This window comes from Suricata suricatta, chromosome 6 (genome assembly GCF_006229205.1).
Source record: "Suricata suricatta isolate VVHF042 chromosome 6, meerkat_22Aug2017_6uvM2_HiC, whole genome shotgun sequence".
In the NCBI taxonomy this organism is placed as follows: domain Eukaryota; kingdom Metazoa; phylum Chordata; class Mammalia; order Carnivora; family Herpestidae; genus Suricata; species Suricata suricatta.
Genome location: NC_043705.1, coordinates 141,061,760 through 141,086,184, shown reverse-complemented (window position 1 = coordinate 141,086,184; position 24,425 = coordinate 141,061,760). Strand labels below are relative to the sequence as shown.

The following is a 24,425-nucleotide window of genomic DNA, read 5'->3' as shown; positions in this document are numbered from 1 at the left end:
GATACTTGGCATGAGACAAAAAGGAATCTGCATTCCCAGCCAGCCGTCACAAGTCAGGCAGTCAGGTATTAGGCTCCTGGGAGTCAGAGTAAAGGGGACTTTGGGAATGATGGGCGTGTCCCCAGGATAACAGGAAATAAATTATCCAGAGATAGAAGAATGGGCAACCCTTTCCCCAAAGCATCAGGGGAGTTCTCAGGAGAAAGAAGGGCATTACTCAAACATATATCGTCTATGAGTCTATGAGAGCCAGTGTAGAAGTATACACTAGACATAGTGGGACTAACTAGACATAAGGAAGTTGGTCTGAGGTGAGGAAGGAGTTCAACTAGCTTCTGAAGCATCAGACAGGATTTGGGAGGTCCTGGCAAAGAATATCCAAGACGTAAATGGCATGCCCATCGCACTGGGCAGAGCGGAGCTGAGACTCATATAAACGGGCTGGTACACGTTGATCTATCGGGGCAAAACCTTCCAGTACATTCAGTGGGACTTCATAATGAAAGAAGCATAAGCCTTAAAGCAGTACGAACTGGAAAGAGTGACAAGGCGTGTTGCAGTGTGTGGCTGAGGGGGCGGAAGAGGGACGTTGGAACGGAGGGTAAACATGAATGCTTGAAATCACTGCATACGTTGGAGAAACTAACTTGCTACCTATTTTCAGCCTGTTCAGTTTACACAGTGACCTGGGAAGGGAAATGATAGCAGATTCATTCCATAGTGTTTTTATTCCATGAGCAGAAGCTCCACATGCTTAATAAAAGTCAAACGACACAGCTATAGTAGCTCATATGTTTCCGGATCATTCCTGTTCGCTGAGTTTCTTCAACAGTCTAGCATTAACAAGGTTTATCAATCCTTTAAATGAATTTCTCCTCCAGGGAGAAAAAAATCTCCTTGAGAGAAATCTTTGTCTTTTCTTTTAGGGACCATGTTTCTGGATGGTTGGAGAAATAAGATTAAGAAGCTTCAGGTGGACCTGGAGAAGAGAAGGAAGGAACACATCGACAGTCCTTTCCTCGTGGATTTTATGGACTTTTACCCTATCTCCTCGCAGTTTTTAAGACCTATTGTGGTCTATTGATCTTGGTGCCCTTGGGTCCTGTTCTATTCAATAAGGTCATGGCATTCTAAGGCAGCAAATAGGTGCGGCCTACCCAGGTCCATTATCACAAGCTCGATATGGCCGATCAGGAGGCCGATGGAAAAGCTATATTATGGCAAGAGGCACAGGCTGGCTAGCCAATGACCGGTAAGAGAGGCCTTACCATCCTATTAACCTAAGACAGGCTACTCAGACACAGGCTTCTGGGTGTGCCCATGACAGGTAAGAAGGATCGGCAGGCCTCCAACCTAAGACAGGCACAGTCATTTCCTTGCCTCTACTATCATATTCTGGAAGAAGCCCTTTTTGAAATAATAAAAGAAAGGAGGACCTGTGGGAAGCTGCAAAGATTCAGCTGCTCGGCCATTTACTGGCAGGAAATGTCACTCCCTGAGGGGAGTTACCTGAATTACAAAAATGGTCAGGGAAGTTCCACTCCCTGTCAGGAGAAGCCAAAAGTACAAAGATCTACCCTCTATAGGCAGGGCGGTGTCGGCCCCTCAGGGGCTGTGCCAAATACTTTAGTTTGGTTCCTCCTTTACCTAGCCTTAATCAATTGACCCTGTATCCTAGCAACCAACGTAGGTCAGCTGCATCGCTTCCAGCCCTGTACCTTATTTAAGGTGGCGATCTTTTCTCAATAAACTGGGGCCTGATCAGAAAAAAAAAGATGAATTTCTCTGCATGCAAGCATGATATGTATTGAAATAGGGATGTAAAATCTCTAAAGTAAGTAAAACTCATCTGAAAAAATTAAGGGAGAATGTTTCCTAACATTGTTTTCTTTTTTTGTGTGATAATTTTTTTAAGTTTATTGATTTTGAGAGAGAGACAACATGAATGGGGAAGGAGCACAGAGAGACAAAGAGAAAGAGAGAGAGAGAGAGAGAGACAGAGAGACAGAGAGAATCACAAGCAAGTTCCTAGCACTGTCAGTGGAGGGCCCAACACAAGGTTCGAACCCGTGAGATCATAACCTGAGTCAAAACCAAGAGTCAGACCCTTAACCGACTGAGTGACCCAGGCGGCCGCTAACATTTTTTTTTTCTATCTAGTTGGACCTGATTCAAAATTGTCATCCACTGTCATTCTTTTTTAACTGGATGAGAGGTAAAAGGATATCTGTCTTATTACAGTGAAATGAAAATTTATTATGTAATTATTTTAGGAAAACACATATTGCATGCATAAATAGACATAATCATATTTCACTGTAATAATATTTGAGACTTTAAACAATATCATCAAATAAAATTAATTTTATTTACAATAAATGAAGCATAAGATGTGGAAAACTTTACTCAGACGCATTCAAGATCTAGCAATTCACTAGGAGGAAAAAAAAATTACTTACATCAAACATGATAGTTTTTCTCTAGCTCATTTGAGGATGCCTACCTGATATATTCTCTCTAAATGGGCATATCATTTTAAAATGTCCCTCTGAGGGGCACCTGGGTGGCTCAGTCAGTTAAGCGTCCGACTTCTGCTCAGATCATGATCTCACTGTTTGTGGGTTCGAGCCCCACGTCGGGCTCTGTGCTGACAGCTAGCTCAGAGCCTGGAGCCAGTTTTCGGATTCTGTGTCTCCCTCTCTCTCTGACCCTCCCCTGCTCATGCTGTCTGTCTGTCTCTTTCAAAAATAAATAAACATTAAAAAAATAATAAAATAACAAAATGTCCCTCTAATTCAATTTTATATCACAGATCTCCATTCAGTGTTTGAAAAAATATGAATCCTATATGAATGTTAAGATGGGAATATGTCCTTTTTCAAATGTTTATAAGTCACTGGCTTCATAAATGCTTTTAACTGTCTACTAACCATAACATAAGAACATTGGTAACATTTTTACTAGAAATATTCACACAAATGTACCAAGAAACTCATCCAAAACCTGCAGCAAAACCAATGATCTGCTCATTAGAAAAAAAAATGCCAGCTAAAGGAAATCTTTCACAACCAAAAGAAGAACTCTTCCAACAATCAGGGCTTTGAGTTCGCATATCCTGGAATGAATCCCAGCTTCGTGATTGTACCTTGGGAAAGTTACAGGACTTCTGTGTCTCAGTTTTATCTATTAAATGGGACTGAAACCTTGCAGTGTTTCTATCATAACTGATACGGCATCCAAAAACCACCTAGTACAGTGCCCGGCACACAGAAAGACTGCTTTAAATAGTACACCATTTCAGAGATGGCTGGTCAGTAAATAGGACTGCTTCGCAGATGGGGCTCGGTTTTGTGTGACTCTTTCCAGCCCAGAACTCAGGCCCCTTGATAAAAACAGAAGAAATCTGGTCACCGGGAGACAAGATGGATCTTTAAGCAGGTAGATGTTGGAACCAAATGAATCTGTGACTTGTATTTTTCAAATGATAAATCAACCACCACTTGATTTATCCAATAAGTGCTTCCAATTAGTGATTACTTTTAAGAGGCAGCTTTCAGAAAGTGTTTTCTTTACAGAGAATTTCATTCCAGAATAACAAAAGCCTTTGACCAGTACAGAAGAAACTGTACCAACCAGAAGAACTGGACTGCTCCATGTCTAGGGTTCCCCACTTGTCATATAGTTTTACACAATCAAGTGACGATGGTCATTGAACACAGACACCATAAGGGGTCCTGGGCCTCAGAAATGTCAAATGATAGAAGAAAAGGAATCCACACACTTTGTGACATGCACAGAGGAACAAATAATGATCAAAAAGATAGAAAACCTAGAAGAGCTTAATTTAATGTACTGCATGTGCTGGAAGATGAAAAACTAGCATTTTCTTTAACATTAATTGCATCAAATTCGGCACTTTTATAATATTTTGGTCCTATATCTTTTTTCTTCCAGTTGGCAAGGTGTCAAAAGGCACTAAAAGTACTTACAGATGGTTGCTCTAAGCAAATTGGGTGGAAGTTTCCTTTAAATAAAGTGGGAAATATATGTATTAGAAGCCCTGCAGAACACCAGTCAAATCAAAGCGACTACTGTCTGCATCATTCTAAGTCACTCACTGGTTTACGGCCTCACTCTATTTCAGGGAGTGTCTCAACTTCACATTACGTTCTGCCTCGTTACAGCTGCCTCAGATCTCCGAGTTAGCTCAGAGGTACGCACTGTTTGATCTCCCACTGCTAGACAACGGTCTTCTTTGGATCACACTGAGAAAGTGGAGCAGCAAAATAATAATAATAACAATAATAATAATAATAATTTTTAATTGCATCCTTTCAAGGGCAACTCTAAGCTATGCTCACTCAGCTCATGAAACAACATGGGCTGGGGAGCCTGGGTGGCTCAGTTGGTTAAGCGTCCAGCTTCGGCTCAGGTCATGATCTCACGGTTCGTGAGTTTGAGCCCCATGTCAGGCTCTGTGCTGACAGCTCAGAGCCTGGAACCTGTCTTAGGGTTCGGTGTCTCCCTCTCTCTCTGACCTTCCCCTGCTCTTGCTCTCTCTCTCTCTCTCTCTCTCAAAAATAAATAAAAAACATTTTAAAAAATTAATAAAAAAAAGAAACAACAAGAGTTTCAGGGATAACACCAAAAAGATTTTCACTTTGTCCTTCCAATAGTACATTGTACTCTAATCCTTGAGCTGTTTGGGAGAGCTATCAGTAAACATAAGGGAGACAAATGAAATGATGGGTGAGGTCATCATATCGTAAATTAATTCTCAAAGCTCTTCTCTTGCTTCTATTGGGGGATTGGATTTTATGTGTTCCAGTCTTTCACTCTAAAAGCCAGGAGCACATATGGGGCACCTGAATGGTTCAGTTAGTTAAGCATCCAACTCCTGACTTTGGCTCAGGTCATGATCTCATCGTTCATGAGTTTTATCCCCACAGTGAGCTGTTCACTGACAGTGCAGAGCCTGCTTGGGATTCTCTATTCTCTCTTCTCCTCTCACTGATCCTACCTCACCTGCACTCTCTCTCGCAAATAAATACTTGTTTAAAAAAATAAAAATAAAATCCAGGAGCACATAAATGATGGGTAAAAGCTTGAACTGGAAATATGGAAGGCCAGGTAAGATAGAGGCTAATTGATGGTCGTGGTCATCCATCCACTCCAACCCTTTTCTGACCACTGGTAACTGGCCGATAAACCCCAAAGCCATTATTCATCCAAGGCAGGACCCACACTTCCCAGGTGGGGGCAAAGTCTCCAGCAAATGCCACTGCGGCATCCTGGTAGCCAGCCTCTACCCAGGGCTATCTGGCATGAGGTGAGGAACACCCTCAAAGGCAACATGAAAATAGCAGTGCATCAAGTCCAAGGCCTGGCCGTGACAGATCTATGCTTACACAAGTACACACAATGTTTTCGAGACATTTATTTGTCCTGTTTTTAATTTACTAGAGTGTGTTCCGACCAGTTGTTCAAAACCAAGGGCAATTTTATTCCCTCTGCCTGGGAACACTTGGCAATCTCTGGAGATACTTTAGCTGTCACAACTGGGGGATGCTACTGACATCTAGTGAGTAGAGACTGAGGATGCTGATAAATGTCCTATAACACACAGGAAAGACCCCCCCAAAAAATGAAACTATCCAACCAAAGGTGTCAATAGTGCTAAGACAATTAAATCACGTCATGCATTGTAAAGAGGAAAAGTGTTGCTAAGACCACTACCAGATGTAATCATCAGCCCCCTCTCAAGATTCCAATCAATCCAAGTCCAATCCAAGTCCCGCCACTTACTGGAAATTCGGGCTATGCAATAGGAAATGTCATTTATCATTCACATAGGACATTTGCTCTCCAGAGTCCACAAATTCTGAGGGCACAGGAAGCTGTGAGCGCCTTATCATCAAAACTTTTCTTAGGTCCTAAAACAGGAAGCCTGGTATAGTCATTGGACAAGTTCCTAATTACTTTTTATGTACTGTACCGATTCACTCTTTATTCTGCCATGTAAAAAATAAGGGAGGCAATTTATAGCCAGCATGTCAACTCTCTGCTCTATTATTTTAAGAGGCTGCAGCTTTTATACTTTACCCACAAGTTGCACTAGCATAAATAAAAACAACTGGACACAATTCACAGACAAGTTTTTCAAAGAGTGCATTCTTAACATCATACAACTTCTAATTAAATATTCAATCCTACTGGATTTTACATGCAGAACGTGTTTCCCATTTCCACTCAGGCACATCATCTGCTTCGTTAAAACATTTTTTTAAATTTCTCACATAAATATGTATTTATTTCAGTCTTAAGTGGGACCCCAGTTTGCACCTTGTTCTCCACGGATTCTAGTTGTTCTTCACCACTACCTGTAATCTGCAAAGTAGAAACCGACTCTCGCTTCTTGTAGTTTTCAAACTTAAGGGGAGTAAGAATGACCAGGGATGGTTCAATTCCTCTGGTTACATGACTGCATTCTGCCCTCTTGACACATCTTCCTTCACCGCTTTACCATTGCTTAATCAGCACTGATCATAGGATCCACACTTCCCTCGTCGACTAGCCATTCTGATTGATACTCTCATTTTGAAATTTATGAAGTTTCTCCTGTCGTGGCTCAGGCTTATGTAATAAATTACCCTTGACTGGGGGGGTTAAATAGCAAACATTTACCCTCACAGTTCTAGAGGCTGGGAAGTCCAAGACCAAGATGTTAGCACGTTTGTGTCTAGTGAGGCCCATGTCCCGGTCCCCAGACTACTGTCTCCACTCTGGGCTGTCGCACGGCAGCAGGGAGGAGAGGTGGCAAAGGAGCAGGTCATCTCTCTCATGTTTCTCTTACAAGAGCACAAATCCCATTTATGAGGGCTTGACCATCACCTCCCCCCAAAAGGCCTCCTTCCAACACCATCACATTGGGGTTAGAAATTCAACATAGGAATTTTAGAAGGACACACACATTCTGTCCATAACACCTCCCATATGCAAGATGGAGCAAAATAAGGGCACACTTCCCCCTGTCCACGTTTCTGGCCTATATACCAATGACATTTGGTTCCAGCGGGCAATTATCAGACCCCTTCCTATGACTGCAATCAATTTGCTTGCCATTTGCTAATAATTCCTGCTGCCCAACAGGGGTGTTCTCTGAGTTTAGCACTTGACAACTGGTCCTGCTGATGACATACACTGAGGTGCACCAAGCTGCAAGTTCCCTAGGAACGGGTGTCCTTATGCCTATGTCTTTGTACACCAGAGACTGATAAACTAGCAGTAAACACAACTCCTGATGTCAATGAGAAAAAGTAATGGTGTAGAAAGTCCAAGAAGGAACTCAGATAGGTAACAAGCATCTTAACCGTTCACGATAATGTAAGGACAAAGAGAATACTTATCCAATGGGCACCCGGATGGCTCAGTCAATTAAGCATCAGACTCTTGATTTCCTCTCAGGTCCTGATCTCGAGGTTTGTGAGTCTGAGCCCACATCGGGCTCTGTGCTGATAGTGTGGAACCTGCTTGAGATTCCCTCTTTCCGCCTCTCTCTTTGCCCCTCTCCCTCTCATGCCTTCTCTGTCTCTCTCTGTCTCTGTCTCTCAAAATAAACTAAAGAAGAACAAAAAATGTCTGGCCAGACTCTGTGCATCACTTGGGAAGTAAGGACAGAGGCAGAGGAAGGACAGTGCAAAATCCTCCTCATGGTCATGCTCAGTGAGGAAAAAATACACCTCGGAGCTGAGGATCAAAGGGGCCGAGGCAACGCCTGTCTTTAGATCGTGACTCTCTAGCTGCCCCGACTCCTAAGCACAACTGGGCAACCCCTCATCTGTCACTGTGCCAACCCATGGGGTCACAGAAGACCACACACCAGCCTGCTAGTGCCCTGACAGCAGGGACACAAGGAGACGCGCCACCCTGTTCCCGGGGCCTGCATGCTCACGACAGTGCATGGAAGATTTACTTGTCCTTAAACGACACCCAGAGGACTTCTGTTTGTTCATCTCGGGAGCATTCATTCTATGTCATCAAGAATCTGCGTAAGACAAGATACGGAAAACCTCAACGAGACCTATGCATAACCGGCCAAAGCAGATCGAACTTTCAGAAGAGAACATTAGGAACAACTTTTATTTGTCTGTAGTGTCACGTGGAAAAAATTATGACTAGAATAGGTGCTTTCTGATGTGCCCCCCAAAGCCTATTCATACATCCGCAGCCAAAGCACTGGCCTTGGGATGTGCCCTGCGGGGGGGCCCGGCCATCCTGATTCCAGCTGCGTTTCTAATAGATTCTAAGACAGATAATCTAATAGATTCTAATAGAGGAGGGCGCTCATCCCCGGGCAGGATCATCCCCTTTTCCTTGCTGGTGACACACGCGCTCCCTTGTGAACCAGTCAGAGCATAGGCGCTCTTCCAATGTCGGAACTCATGGAAATGCATGGAAACCTTCACCTTAGCCACTGGCTCATGGAGATGCCACCACACAATTTATTCCTGCTCCATTCAGCACCCCCCAATTTTCATCCTTAGAGGTAACAGCAGCAGCCTTCGCCAGCAGAGCAGCGTTGGGAGGCCGTGCTGGACTCAGTCCCTCTAATTCTATGACACATCTTGAATCAAAACTTAGACATTTACCATTATAATTTCCCCAGTTACAGTATTTGCCATTCCCCGTAATGCACAAGACAATTACGGAATTTGCACACATGGCAAAGGAAACTGGGACACAGGCAGCATTTATTTTCCTTGTACAGGGTTACCCCCACGCTGGGGAGAAGGGGAAATATTAAATATATCAAATACCAAAGGGCAGACTTAAGGATTTCTAATCCACTGCTAGTGAATGTTTATCTCCTAAGAAGAGGAAATTTAAAAGGAGAATGAATGTTATCAGGAGACACAAAGGACTCCTCACATCAGGAAGCAATGGTTGGGGGTGGAGAGGAGTCTACATCCCTCGCATGAGTTACTTAAGCCCTTGAAAGAAACTCAAAGGTTCTCTAAGGATCTTACTTGTAACCAGACCTCCGCTAAGTCTTGAACAATAAGACTGGAATACAAGGCCCCAAATACCCACACCTTCTTACTTTTACAAGCTCAATGCCAATCACAGGACTATTTTTTTTTATGTGTTTGTTTATTGTGAGACAGAGAGAGTGAGCAGAGGAGGGGCAGAGAGTGAGAGAGAATCCCAAGTACCCTCTGCACTGTCAGCGCCAAGCCTGACGCAGTGCTTGAACTCACAAATTGCAAGATCATGACCTTGTAAAACCAAGAGTCATAACCAAGAGTCACATGCACAAACTGACCGAGCCACCCAGGCACCCGTCGCAGGACCATTTCCTGAAAGCTGTTTCTCTTCTACCTACATAACCATTGCTAACAATCTAATAGGCACCCTTCTAGATCTTTCTCCATTGTTCACGTCATCACAGACAAGCACATGTATTTAGACTTGGAAGAGGGTCTGCCTGCTTTATAAAATAGGATCTACTTTTCTCACTTAATATTATAAAAATCTCTTCAAGTTAACAACATTGAATCTTTAAATGGATGAACCATATCTGAGGCATTCTTATAATCTAACTAATACATAACCTTTAATTCCTGATACATACTCAACATGCAAGGTCGTTTTTTGAGTACTTTTGGCATTGGTTGTTGTTTGTTTTTTATTTTTGTTTTATTGTTTTGGTTTTTGATTTGGGGGGGATTTGCAAGGGGCACTGAAAACAATGCTACTACAAACATCCAATACACACACCATTCTCTATGTGTGCTTGGAGTTTTACTTTTATCATCTGTATTCCCAGAAGTGGTACTATGAGGTCAAAGAGTTTGTGTATTTATAGTGAGAACTGTCAGAGCTCTTTCCCAAAAAATGAAGCAATTCACATTTCTGTTAGGAATAGGTGTGACTTCCCTTAATCAGCCTCTCTAACAGTGGTGTTTTTAATATTCCTTGTGCTCTCTCTCTCTCCCTCTCTCTCTCATCCTCTCTCTCTCCCTCTTTCTCTTTCCCTCTCTCCCTCTCTCTTTCTCACTCTCGCTCTCTCTCACCAGTCAGAAAAACAGTACTTCACTGGCATTATCCTACCAGTCATGGATGGATCATCATTTCACCTACTTATTAAACATCAGAACTCACTCATATTTGGGGCGCCTGGGTGGCTCAGTCAGTTAGGCATCCAACTTCAGCTCAGGTCATGATCTCCAGTCTGTGAGTTTGAGTCCTGAGTCAAGCTCTGTGCTGACCATCAGAACCTGAAGCCTACTCCAGATTCTGTGTGTGTCTCTCTCTCTGCCCTCCCCACTTTCTCTCTCTCTCTTAAATAATTAAACATTTAAAAAAATTTTAAAGAATTCACTCATATGTGATTGCCAATTCATATCCTTACCCATTCATTTGTGGTTGTGCAAATCTTTGTAGATTAGAGATATAACACATGTGTTGCAAATACTGTTTCTACATAACAGTCAACTTGTAAGATTGTTTCTATTATCTTTAGGCATAGATTTTTTTTTAGTGACAACATTCTAGCTCTTCTGCTGCCAAAAAAGAGGAAGAAACAAGCAGAAAATTCCCGATCTGCAACTGCTACAATTAATACTAGAGATCCAGTGAACTGTAAACTTGAAAAGAATCCAGTATAAATAAAATGACATGTCCAGAAATGCTTCCTTCTTCACCATCGGCACAAAAGCTGTCTCTACCCTTCCCTGTACGACAGGAACTCCAGGGCACAGAAACTCAGTAACATGGTGGGTCCGATGCCACGCAGTGGATGCCACAGATGTGCCACTCGGTAATTCTCAAATCTGGGCAAGGCACTGCCCACGGAGCTTTCAGCCTCAGTCCTACTCTGTGCTGACTGAAGGATGACTCCCTTAGCAGAACGCACAGGGAGCCTTGGGATATGCTTCACCCAGACCCCGTCTCCAGCATGGGGAGAATCTGGCACCCCAAGAGGGGAGCCGTGCGGTGGTACCTATGAGGCAAGGGAGGGAACACGGATGCAGTTCCTTTAAAAATGGCACATGTAATCTTTCTGTCCACTTTAGAGAAAACCAAAGAGCAAGCTAACAATGGGACATGTCCACCACGTCTTTCATTTCCATTAAGAGTTTTTGTTACCCAGTGCTGTCATCTCCAGCATTTTGCAAGTCATCAAATCAGAAGCTTTCTGTTGGGTGGTCATGATCATTCCACCTGAGCCTCCCAGGCCTCTTTCAGCATCACTGGTTTTTTGTATCTGCTGAATTTTTATCAGACTATTGTTGCTATCAACAATACAGAAGATGTTTTACAGTGTTTCTAAACCCAAAACTGGTGGAATAAAATTAGTCTTAAATAGGACAAGGGAACCCCTTTCACCTCAATGACCTCATCCGAAATCCTGGGTCAAGTATAAACCTTATTAGAGCCTCTGGTGAGGTGTTCTCGGGCCTCATAGCATGTGAGCAGTCATGAGAAGCCCTGACCAGTTGCGATCAATTCCACCTTTAGGTTTTCCTGCCCTCAGCAGGCTTCACTTCCCTCATTTGAGAAGAGACACCAGCATTACACGTGCCCCTGAGATCTGAACACCACCGTGCAGCAGAGAGGGGAAACCACATGTTAGAATTCCGGTTGACTGCCTCCGACCCCCAACTGACCTGTTCCAAATGGCACTCTTTTTTATCTTTTGATGTTTGCTTATTATTGAGACAGAAAAACAGAGCATGAATGAGGGAGGGGCAGAGAGAGAGGGAGACACAGAATCTGAAGCAGGCTCCAGGCTCTGAGCTGTCAGCTCAACCCCAAACTGTGAGATCATGATCTGAGATGAAGTCGGACGCTCAACTGACTGAGCCCCCCAGGTGCCTGACCAAATGGCACTCTTGAGAAGTGACTCTCAATCTCTAAAAATAGCACAGATTTTTAAAATGGGATCTGCTATACACCATAGTGCCTGTAGCTGAGCGGCAGTACTGTATTATAGACTTAAATTGGTGAGGAGGATAGATCTTAGGTTAAATATTCTGGGGAAAAAAATCAATAATAACAATAATATTAAGGGGGCCAGGAAGATATTTGGGGAGGTCATAGGTATGTTGAAGGCCCTGATAATCGCATTGGCTTCACAAAGTCATCAATGTATGTACATACACATTAGATATTCTTCCTCTTTTTATAAGTCAATCATACCTCAACAGGGTGTTTTTTAATTCTTTTTGTTGTTTTATGAATATAATTTATTGTTGGCTTACATACAACACCCAGTGCTCATCCCAACAAGAGCCCTCCTCCATGCTCATCACCCATTTTCCCCTCTCCCCGACCCCCCATCCACCCTCAGTTTGTTCTCTGTATTTAAGAGTCTCTTATGGTTTGCCTCCCTCCCACTTTGTTTGTAACTATCTTTCCCCTTTCCTTTCCCCAAGGTTTTCTGTTAAGTTTCTCAAGATCTATATATGAATGAAAACATATGGTATCTGTCCTTCTCTGACTGACGTTATTTCACTTAGCATGACACCCTCCAGGTCCATCCACATTGCTGCAAATGGCAGGATTCCATTCTTTCTCGTTGCTAAATAGTATTCCATCGTGTATATAAACCATATCTTCTTTGTCCGTGCATCAGTTGGTGGGCATTAGAGCTCTTTCCATAAATTGGCTATGGTTGAAAGCACTGCTATAAACATTGGGGTACATGTGCCCCTATGAATCAGCACTTCTCTAGCCCTTGGAGCCCTTGGGTAAATTCCTAGTAGTGCTATTGCTGGGTCATAGGGTAGTTCTATATTAATTTTTTGAGGGAACTCCACATTGTTTTCCAGAGCGGCTGCACCAGTTTGCATTCCCACCAGCAGTGCAAGAGGGTTCCTGTTTCTCAACATCCTCGCCAACATCTGTAGTTTCCTGTTTTGTCCAGTTTAGCCACTCTGACAGGTGTGATGTGGTATCTCAGTGTGTCTTTGATTTGTATTTCCCTGATGATGAATGACATTGAGCAACTTTTCATGTGCTTGTTTTTTTTTTTTTTTTTTTAATGAGATCTTGGGATACCTGGATGGCTCAGTCAGTTGAGAATCTAACTTCAGCTCAGGCCATGATCTGGAGGTTCATGAGTTCAAGTCCCCCATCAGATTTGCTGCTGTCAGTGCAGAGCCTGCTCCAGATCCTCTGCCCTCCTTTCTTTCTGCCCTCCCTGCTCACACTCTTTCTCAAAAATAAACATTAGCAAATAAATAAATAAATAAATAAATAAATTTAAAATGACATCCTTTAAGTTATGAATACATTGCTTTCTATATATTGGCATTTTACCCATGGAATGATCCAGGAAAAAATAACTTACTCTTGGGTTGAGCTTATCTGTTTTAACCATGGCTGGATCACTGTGCCTTATAAGTCTGGTGTGGCCTTTTCCCAAAGCTCTCTGGGTGGCTGACAGATGCGCAAACCCATTACTTCTCAACATACAGCCCTGTGTGCCGGTGTACAAGGATGACGGCTACCAGAGGGAATCTTAATGACCAGTGTCAAAGCTTATTTTCACCAACTATGAGAAAGGTGAGCTTTCAACTTTGCATTAATAAGCCAGATGTATTTCTCTCTGATAGAAAATCAAAGTTCTACGCCACTGATAAAACTCCAGTGACACCCTGGGTTTCATTGCTTTGATCCTCTAACAAAAGACGTCAATGATGCAAGTGGGGTTAACTAAGCTCCTCACAGGAAATCAAACACCAAGCGGCTCTCTGGCCTGCATCACTGTCCGCTGTGTGGTTATTAACACCACATCACAGTTCCTACCCAGCACACTGCGAACATTCACAGGGATTGATTTAGTCAACGAGTGTGCTGCCCGCAGCCAGAACTGAAATACGAAATATGAAATATGGCAGCAAAAATACTCAACAGGACTCTTCAATACTGACCTTTCACTAATCCAAGGTCCCCAGGGAAAAACATATAATACTTAAAAGAGCAAGATGAGAAAACTGTAGAGCAGATTTTTATGTCAGAAAGGAGCATTATGGTAACAAGGAAAATGGGCTAGATCATTAAAACCCATGTTTTGCCTGGCTCTGAGCTTCCCAGGACTCAACTGGGAAGAGACTGCATTTACGAAAAACAGCCAGAACTGCTAATTGGAAGAAAAAAAGCAAACTAAATGCTGACAAGAGCTCCCATGGCAGACTTCACTGTAAGAATCCGACCTCATTCTCTAGAACCTGAATGGCATTTAATGTTACAACCGTGGAGAATTTTGCTGCTAAGATGTGGAGTGAAATCTCTCTCAAAGGGAGAACTATCTTTGGGACTTTTTGTCACACTGACGACCACTCCTGGAGTATCAAAGCCCTACAATACCCAGTGTGATACTATGCAGGGCTCGCCAACAGACGCCAGGACCCTCCCCAAACGTGCCCATGGTTCTGTCTGCAGCACCCTCCAGGGTCCTAGGGGAGAGCCCTGGACGTTAATACTTGGGAATGTCAATGATTACCAAATATGTCTCTTGTTCCAGTCATTCCCAGATAGTCCAGACTCACACAGCTCTCTGCCTATTCTCTCCAACTGGATGAGCAATGATATCTGTCAACTTAAAATTAACATGGCTCTAAAAGAATTGTTGTTTTTCCCTCTAAAACTGGTGCCTGCCTGCACCCAGGGCTTCTGTCTCAGTAAATGACCCATCATCTGCTGACTTTCTCATGTCCAAAATCCACAATTCATTCTTAACTTTGCTTCCTCTCTCTCCCAATGCCCAGGCCATGAGAATACCATTGACTCTAGTCCCAAAAACACTCCAAACCTACATAGTGTTCTCCATCTCCACCAACAACCCTTTGGCCTGTGCCACCACCTACCGTGACCTTCTAGCTGATTTTCCAGCTTCCCCTCTTGCTACCCCACAGTCCATTTTCCCAATGGTAATGATGACAAGTTTGAATAACAATTTAAAACCGCAAACAAGGGGCACCTGGGTGGCTCAGTCAGTTAAGCATCTGACTCTTGATCTCGGCGTGGGTCATGATCTCACAGTTCGTGAGTTCCAGCCCCTCACTGGGCTCTGCACTGGCAGTGTGGAGCCTGCTTGGGAGTCTCTCTCTCTCTCCCTCTCTCTGCCCCTCCTCTATTCTTTCTCTCTCTCTCAAAAGTAAATAAACTTGAAAAAAATGTTTTAAAAAATGCAAGCAAAATCCTGACCCTCCACAGTTTCTACCAAGGCCTCTCAATGCCCATAATGAACATCCACTTTGGGTCCTGCCCTACAAACCCTATGTGCTCTAACTCTCAGCCACCCCTGCGGTCACTCACACTGCCCTCCCCCTCCTCGCTACACACATCCAAGGTTGTCCCCTACTCACTAGCACACAAACCTCTCAGTTCTCTGCACAGCGCTTGGCGCTACATGACAGCCTTCTTATGTATTGTCATATAATTTTTGGTTATTGTCGAACTGTCCCACCTAAAATGTGTGTGCTCCATGACAACTTGGTGGCCTGTCTTGTTTCCCAGTGTATTTCCAATGCCTGAAATGGTCTTATCCGCCAGATGTGTTCAGTAGATGTCTCTTTGGTGATGAGGAGGTGGGATGGATATAGGTTATTTGACCTTGCCAGTTTCCTGGCGATTCTCATGAAAAGGGGTTAGTGTTCTACATCGATAACAGAAACACGATTTCCAATCAGACATTAATTGGGATGCCCGTGAGTCCTTGATGACCCCTATATACAGGAAGGGATGCTTCAGGGACATTTGTTTATACAGATGTTTATCCATGAGGGATCTCTGTTTGAGATTAACCAGAAATCATGTGTTTTCCGCAAGAAAATTACACAGTGAGAGTGGGTTCCAACCCTCAAAATATCTGCTAGCTCAGTTAAATGAAACCAAGACACTATTTGCAGAAACCTATGGTAGCTTTAGTTTGCAACATCTAAAATAGGCAGGTTCTGCTGCTTTACGATTCTTTTCCATAACATTCCATCAGGGGAGCTACCTTGGTAACCTTTACAAAACAAAGGAGGTGAAACGCACGCTGGATTAAGAAGGGATATGGTAGCCAATGGCTTGGCCATCCAGGCAACCTCAGCCTGACCTAGGCAAGTTTCTTAACCTCTCTATGCCTCAGTCTTCTCATCCCTAACCTGGGGATAACTTTAGAACCTGCTTTGTATGGCTGTTGAGAAGATGAAATGATGTAAGTAAAGAAGTCATGCCAGTGCCTGGGACACAGGGAATGCCCTAGTAATCTGAGCCATATTATGAATTGTTTCCAGGATATTACCAGTGGCTTAGACAATGTTTCATATTATGAAAAGTTGGAGAAGCTTAGTTCAGCTTGTATTGTCACTGCTACATTCTGGAGGGCTGTTGAATGGCTGCACTTGGGAACAGGTCCAAGCCGTCCTTCAGACCCAAACATGGCTGAGTGCTGCCGGAGGCAGAGGTGACCTAGGAATATTTACATCGTGCACTTTCTATGCGTGGGGAACTGGCCTGGGCTCAGGCAAAGGAGGAGAAGCTGCTCCAAATCAAGAAGGTCTCCAGAAACCATGCATTTGTGGGTCATGTTACTTGTACGTGTATCCATCTGACCATGTAGGGTTTGCCTAAGAAAACAAAACTAATTTTGTACATGGTCTGCCATGAGACAGTCTGTGAATAAGAAAACAGAGTCAGGGGCACCTGGGTGGCTCAGTCACCTAAGCGTTTGACCCTTGGTTTCGGCTCAGGTCATGATATCATGGTTCATAAGTTCAAGTCCCATATCAGGCTCCATGTTGACGGCGGCTTACCTCTTCCTCTCTCTCTGCCCCTCCCCCTCTCATTCTCTCTCTCTCTCTCTCTCTCTCTCTCTCTCTCTCTATCTCTCTTTCTCTCTCTCACAAAATAAATAAAACTTATATAAATGTATAATATATAAATATATATAAAAGCCAAAGCTGGAATATATACAAGACGCTGATGCTTGGTTCATTGAAGATGCTTTAGAATGAGCACTAAGACAAGGACGCATGTGGTCATTCACAAGCTTCACTCATGCTGTTCCTTCTTAGTTTGCACCTACTGTGTGCCTGGCCTGTGGAAGCATCCTAGCTGATGTGCCCAGGTGTGAACACAATGGCAACATGTTCGGAATGGCTGATAAAAAAAGGTCAGCGACTGTCCACACTGTCCAATGAAAAATGCATGTGGTGTGTGTGTGTGTGTGTGTGTGTGCGCGCGCGCACGTGTGTGCGGGCATTCATGCGCACATTCACACATGCTTGTAGGACCAAATTAGGGAAAGATCATTCATTCAATAGAAGCTGAATAGTTATGAGTTTCCTCTATTGGGTGGATACTCCAATAGCTCTTAATTGCTTTACCAAAAATTCATAACTAAGCCGCGATGCTAGGCCACAGTACACCATGTTCCACATTTATTTCCTCGATTGCAATCCTAACATAGTAACCTTAGTAAGTCTTAATAATAGTGCGATCTCTGTCTACATCTCTATCTATAACTCTACATGCCTACATATCCACATATATATGTGTGTGTGTGTGTGTGTGTGTGTGTGTATCTGTATCTACGCCCATCTGTATCTATACCTCTGTGTCCACATACTTATTTCTGTCTCCCTACCTCTATCTAGATCTATGCCTTTACCTACATCTATCTGTAAATATATTTACATATACACACATACATACATTCAACTAGCATACATTTGTGCTCCCAGCCTGGCAGGGACTTTATAAAGACACATCAATTTTATTTTTTGAGCATGTACATTTCAATAACTGATTTAAAGGAAAAAGACTTCAGGGTCCTAAGCTTGGCTCAGGTCCGTGACGTGATAGCCATGGTGTGCTGTGCTATTTTTACATTTAAGAATATGTACTCCTTGAAGATGATACTGATGAAATTCTCCGTGACACAGACAGGAAGTCCACATGCTGAATTTAAGAAATGTAAGTGCCAGGAAGGAACTGACATCATCTGATCCTACCATGTGGGGGGGGGGGCACTGGTTTCAGTCTACATGCTATTTAATTACAGTCACCTTCTTTGTAAGTCATCTTCACATCTTCTAGAAGCCATTAGGGAGAAGGAGACTTTGGAGAGACCACAGACTCCTATCTAAGATACAGTATGAATACTAGTCGCTTCTATGGGAAGATAGTGAAGACTCCTCAGAAGGCAGTAGACCAGATTATTCTGGCTTCACCTGGACAATTTCAGGATGGGCTAGAATGGCCTCAGCAAATCTAATTATTTAATTATTGTAAACTCATGAAATAAACATCTTAAATGTAGCACAATCAGAAGGCTAGAGAGGCACATTTTTATTGCACTCTTAACAGCCATTAGAGTAAGTTATGTTTCACAAAATTTCAGTCTAAATCTCTTCATTAACTAACGCACACGTAATGAGTACTTATTGTGTGCCAGGGTGTTAACTACCAGGAAGATAAACACCATCAAGACAAGGGCTTCACAGTCTGAAGAGAAGCCTAAACATAGACAAAAATACCACAATGAATCCAACTTGAAACTGCCACTGTGGGGACGTGCCCAAAAGTGCACAGACACAGATGAAGGGCAACCGAATTCATTTGGTCACGGAGAGGGAAGAGAGAGGTTCCAGGGAGGTGACAGGTGAACTGAGAAATAGTGAACTTGCAAATATGTATCTGCCTGACAATATTGGAAAATTTCTAAACTCTATTTGGAAGTAGAGGGGGAATAATTCCATCTCTTCCTCATGCCCAAATTACAAAGAGGGCTTTTCTCACCCAGTTTGGAAAATCTCAAGACATCCATCCATCGATCCATCCATTCAACAAATAATTAATGATAAGCTCTTTACTTCCTGGACTCTTCTCTATGCCCAGAGATGGACCGGTGATCAAAACAAGCAAAAATCTCTGCCCTCATGACACATACATCAGGGGGAGGGCAGAAATTACGCAAATGGGAAAGATGGTGGGATAGAGGTGAGGTCAAAGCACTGAGCCCACGACTCTGGAGGTGGAGAGCAAGGGGATGAGAGCTGAGGTAAAAGGGAACGGCCAGGGATGTTTAGGAATCACACCAAAGAAATGTGGTATCCTGAAACCATTGAACAAAATTCTTCAAGGGGGTGGGAAACAGTGCAGCTAATTGACTGACTGACTGACTGACTGTCAAGTGTGATGCTGAGGCAGCCTTGACCCTGAGGGTCAGCAACATGGCTGTACCTGGTGACCTAAAGAGGCAGTAGTGATGGAGGACTGAGCAGTCAACGTGGGTTCGAGAGGAAATGCAGACACAGGAATTGAGGACAAGAAATATAGGCAGATGCTTTCAAGGAGTTTTTCTATTGAAAAAGAAAGGAAAGGAAACAGAGAAGGAAAGAAGAGGAAAGGAAAGGAAAGGAAAGGAAAGGAAAGGAAAGGAAAGGAAAGGAAAGGAAAGGAAAGGAAAGGAAAGAAAAAAGAAAAGACAAGACATGTGCGTTGTAACTGAGGGAAAATGAAGGTCAATGGATCATTTTTTTAAGGTGGTAGATCCAGCAGAAAGGGAGGGGGAAAAAAAAGAAAGGGAAGAACAATTTAGGTGCTACCTTGGAGTGGGAGAGAAGGAACAGGGTATCGGAGCACCAGCTCAGGGCACAGCCTCAACTAGAATTAACCCAGGGGGGCCTCCAGGTGGGCTGTGTGCTTGGCCAGCTGGAGAAGGAGCCTCTCTCTCAAACCATCACTGTAGCAGGAGGTGGCTTTCGATGGAGGAAGGGGGGACAGTTCTCAAAAGGTGTACGGCCTCTGAGCCATGAGCAAGGCAGTCACATCCCACAACAAAAGTAATTTGAGCTTGACAAAAATGTAGACCTAATTTGTGGATGCTGGAAATAAAAAAATCTGTTGACTATTCTTAGATCCTGTCATATAAAAATACAGTGGTATTTACTTCCCAGAATCTCCTGACCATCTTTCCAACCTTTGCTTTTTCTGCTTGGGTTTAACCAGTAATGGTTACTGTCCAAGCTTTAAGCAAAAGCAAATGAAGCAAATGCCTCTTATCCCTTTGTGGGCTGGAAGGCTAAAAGAGACACAAACACACTCGAAAACCACATGAAAAACTCCAGTGGATAAAACATGAACTGATTAGGTTTGTAGCCCTGAAGCTCTAGAGGCCTCTCCGATACTCTGATCTAGAGGCTACAACACAGGAAAACCCCAAGTCCCATGAAATTCAAAAATCCAAACACAGGGTCATATTTATGCCCTTAGGAAAGTTCCATCAAAAAAGATCTTATGCACAGTTTAATCACGGGGGCAGTATCCTTACACGCACATGTAAATCTTCAAATCCAAGCAATTAACCCCACACACATCTGCCCCTCTCCTGGGTGTGTGAGGTTGAACAGCACATGTAGGCCAGCCCCTGCCTGCCTCAAACATGAAGCAAAGGAAAGAAAATGGATCCTGAACTTGACACGCATCTGTGATTCACAAATATTTATAGCGGTCATAAAGCCAGAACAAAACCTACTTGGCAGACACTCACCTACACAAACCAGGAAAAGGGCCAAAATCCCATACAAGAGAGAAAGCAAGGTTTCCACGGCACCATCATGGGAACTCCGATGCATTCTCACAGGGACAGTGGAGGCAGGCAATTGTCCTGTCAGTGAACCTGGGACACTGTAAGTAACCAAGCAAATCAGACCTGCCAAGCCTCTCCAGATCACCTCCTAGAGATTTTTTCCATCAGACTGACAAGGCAATAGGACAGGAATAATAAGGAGTAAAATACACAGCTTTAGTATTTCTGACGTTATTAAGAATGACAGGCTAAATCTCTATCCCAAAATACAACCACTCAGCATGTTTAAGCAAGCGATGCACCTGTGTCAATAATATACATAGAAATGCACCACAAATAACACAAAATAAAATCCCAATCAGCACGGCGGCACCAAGTGAAACCAGAGCGGCTCAGTGAGCACATTTGTTTTCCTATTTAGTCTTTTTCTCTCCAAGAACTCAGTCTCATTGCCTGTTCCCACTCTCAAATGATGTCCTTTCCCTTTCCTTATTTTACAGCTAAGAAATCTAGAAAATTGAGAAAAGGAAAGCTAGAGATATGAGTTGTCTCTAGATCTTTCTTTGGATCCGTCCAAAGCCAGGTTAATCTCTATCGCAAAAAGACAAATCTAGCAAATTCTCTATCTAATGGAACATACAAACCATGGAACTGCTGTTGCAGGCACACAGGAATTCATGTTTCAGTTAATATGTTACATGAGTGCTCTAAGCTCAACAAGTGAGGACACCAACCAATACATCTGTAATTCGACCAGCTCTGTCTTCAGTCACAGAACGTAACATTTAACACAAACCCCGGAAGTTAGGCACAAACAAGAAACAAAAGAAAAAGCACTGTGATAATGACTTAATCATACCCAGCATAATGGATTAAGTTCTATTATATAAAGAGTACTGATAAGGAGCCATTAAAAGTACAGGTAAAAGCTATAGAACATCTCGAAATGCAAAATTAACTTTTCCCTAACCAAATAAGGATTAATAAAAGAATGAAAGTATTTCGGTTGTCTGACTATAAACTTGATTCCTGTTTCCAGGATGTAGCAATGTGCATACAAATATTGTAATTGAACATCCCGATTAGAGTAAAATTGAGGGTTGATTTTTGTCAATGAGGAAAAAGAAAGGAAGACTATAACTATGAGATAAATTACAAAGTTCAGGACCTATTTTTTTTAGGACCTATTTTTAAATAACCGAACTGTTCTCTGAATTCCAGGGATGAATATTTGTCATCATAGCACAAAAAAGGAAAGGAAAGCCCTTACTAAATTCCTAAGCACTGGATGATGTCATTATAAAAAAAATGTATATATGGCAACACTGAAATACTTCGTTAAATTTAAAAGTGTAAAGTCCACAAGCTAATGAAGTGGAGAAAAATTAACGGCAGAGTTAGTATTCTTAAAAACAAATTCTGTTAAAATCTGTAAGAAAAGTCCTGAATCTCCATAGCAAAACAAGCATAAAGAAAAAAAATTCTCTCACACCTGTACATTCCCTCTCTCTCCCTCTGTCCTCTTCTCTCTACGTCATGGTTAATTATCACACAATTAAAAAATAACCAACCAAATAACATAATGAGTGAATAATGAAACAGATAAAAATAAAGGAATAGTATCAAATTGACCCCCCAAAATTAATGATGATCCTCAGTGATAGCGAGGTGTTAGCAAAACCAACTGTAACATAAGCCAACTGGCAATCTTACTAAAACTTGCTGGGTTTTGAAACAGTCAAGAGCAGCGATCTTGGCCTAATGGATACGTGACCCCGCACTTAGAAGAAAGCTTGATAGCAGTGGTTGATGTTGTTCATGAAGCATCTACTTCATGTGCCCAGTGCTCATGTGTGTGTGCATAGTGTGAGCTACACACATCTGGGAAACAGGATTAGAATCCTGTGGATGACTATCTCGGCACCATCCATGAGTTTTGTTAACTAAAATAATATATATGTCCGGCAAGAAAGAAGCAGTAAATTGCATTATTGTGTCTTTACATGATAGAATATTATAGTGCATTAAAATGAGGTTCATTAACAATTTTAGTAATATTATATATTGTCAGATATGTATAATAGAAAGATTGTATAACAAGTGAGAAAAGCAATATGTAAAATGTTATATTTATTGTTACTTCAACTCTGTACATTCTTTATCAAAAATATTGTATAAAAGACTGCATAAAATGACAATAGTGCTTGTCTTTGTCACAGGCATTATGGGTGAAATTATTCCCTCTTTTACATAATTTCTTTTTTTTAATGTGTATTTATTTTTGAGAGAGACTGAGTGTGAGTAGAGGATGGGCAGAGAGAGAGGGAGACATAGAATCAGAAGCAGGCTCCAGGCTCCAAGCTGTCAGCAAAGAGCCCAATGTGGGGCTCGAGCCCACCAACTATGAGATCATGACCTGAGCTGAAGTCAGACACTTAACCAACTGAGCCACCCAGGCGCCCCCTTTATAACTTTTATGATGAGCATCCACTGCTTCCATTCTTTTTTTTTTTTTTTTAGATTGTGAAAGTATAATACTCCTGAACAATTTTGAGAGTGAACAATTTTGAATGTGACTCAAAAAAAAGGTAAGCATCCTCAAACCTAGAAATAATCTGGTTTAGAGTTTGGTAGATACTGATAGATGTCCTAGTAGACTCTCTAACACACATGGACTTGTGTGCAGATTGTGTGTGTGTGTATGTGTGTGTGTGTGTGTGTGTGTTTGAGAGAAATGGGATTTTATTAAATATATTATTTTACAACCTGATTTTTTCCAGTTAATAAGCTATCATTATGTAACTTTTTGTTACTATTATAATCTAAATTTACCTTTTTATATTATTGCTATTAAAGTGAAGAACACTTCCATTACTCATGGAAAAAGTGCCTATAGGGACCAGCGGCTCTTACAAAAGGCGTATTTCCACACGTTCTGCTACATCAGGCTCATGGGCTTGCTAGACCTATTTGTTTCTACAAATGAAGTAAAGAATAAATGATCAAACAAACGAATAGAACATTTTTGTGCTCAAACTATGTAAAGAAACAAAACTATCTGGTTCTCCCTTGCCCATCTTTTTTTGATGAAAACCCAAACAATAGTCAGATAGGACTTCAGGTCATACCTTCTTGCAGAAGCATCGTTCTGTATGAAAAAGTTCAGTACAAAAGCCACGGAACTATCTCACGTGGTATGTGTGGCAAAGGAGATCACCATGTTATCCCGTAATTTAACTATGTCAACTTTGTTCAAACTTGACTCTTATTAACATCTGGTTTTGCTCACAGTGAAAGAGAAAGATCTGGTACCAGAGCACTTTTGAGCAACACAATTATCAGACAGCCCAAAATAATTGCATGTTAGCCCTAGTAAGCGTAAGCAATAGTATGTTTAAAGGCACAAAATAAAAATGTCACAGTTAGAAACAATACAGAGACCAAAAGAGGAACTGCTACCTGACCCTTTTTCATAAAAGAGCTCTACAATCTAGACTAACATAATACACTGAAGCGACAATGTCTGGCAAGCCTGCTTTGAGCAAGGCTGTTATGTGGCTGCTGGAACCACACTAATACCCTTGGGGCCCACAGACGGCGTCCAGCATTGGACACTAAACGCACTTACTCTAAGGGGTAGGCTTTTGAAATCAGAGCAGACTTCATTAAAAGTCACTTCTGGCTGAATTTTGTTAAAGGACTCCTACCTACTGGCCACTAAAACACACTTATTCTCCACAGTGTGAGATCATTGAGCGCCCTAAGCATGTAGATCAGGGCTCAGCAAACTATAGCCTGAGGGTCATTTCCAGTTCAGTGGTCTTCGTGAATAAGGTTT

General features: G+C 42.3%; 1 protein-coding gene across 1 annotated transcript in view; it reads right to left on the bottom strand.

Moving 5' to 3' along the window:
• The window catches only part of SEMA5A (semaphorin 5A), a 364,913-nt gene extending 341,431 nt beyond the window's left edge, over positions 1-23,482 (bottom strand). Inside the window, exon 1 of the mRNA XM_029941086.1 lies at positions 23,420-23,482. The gene's annotated coding sequence lies outside the window, so the exon portion shown is untranslated. The remainder of the gene's footprint in view (positions 1-23,419) is intronic.
• Between the last annotated feature and the right edge of the window lie 943 nt (positions 23,483-24,425).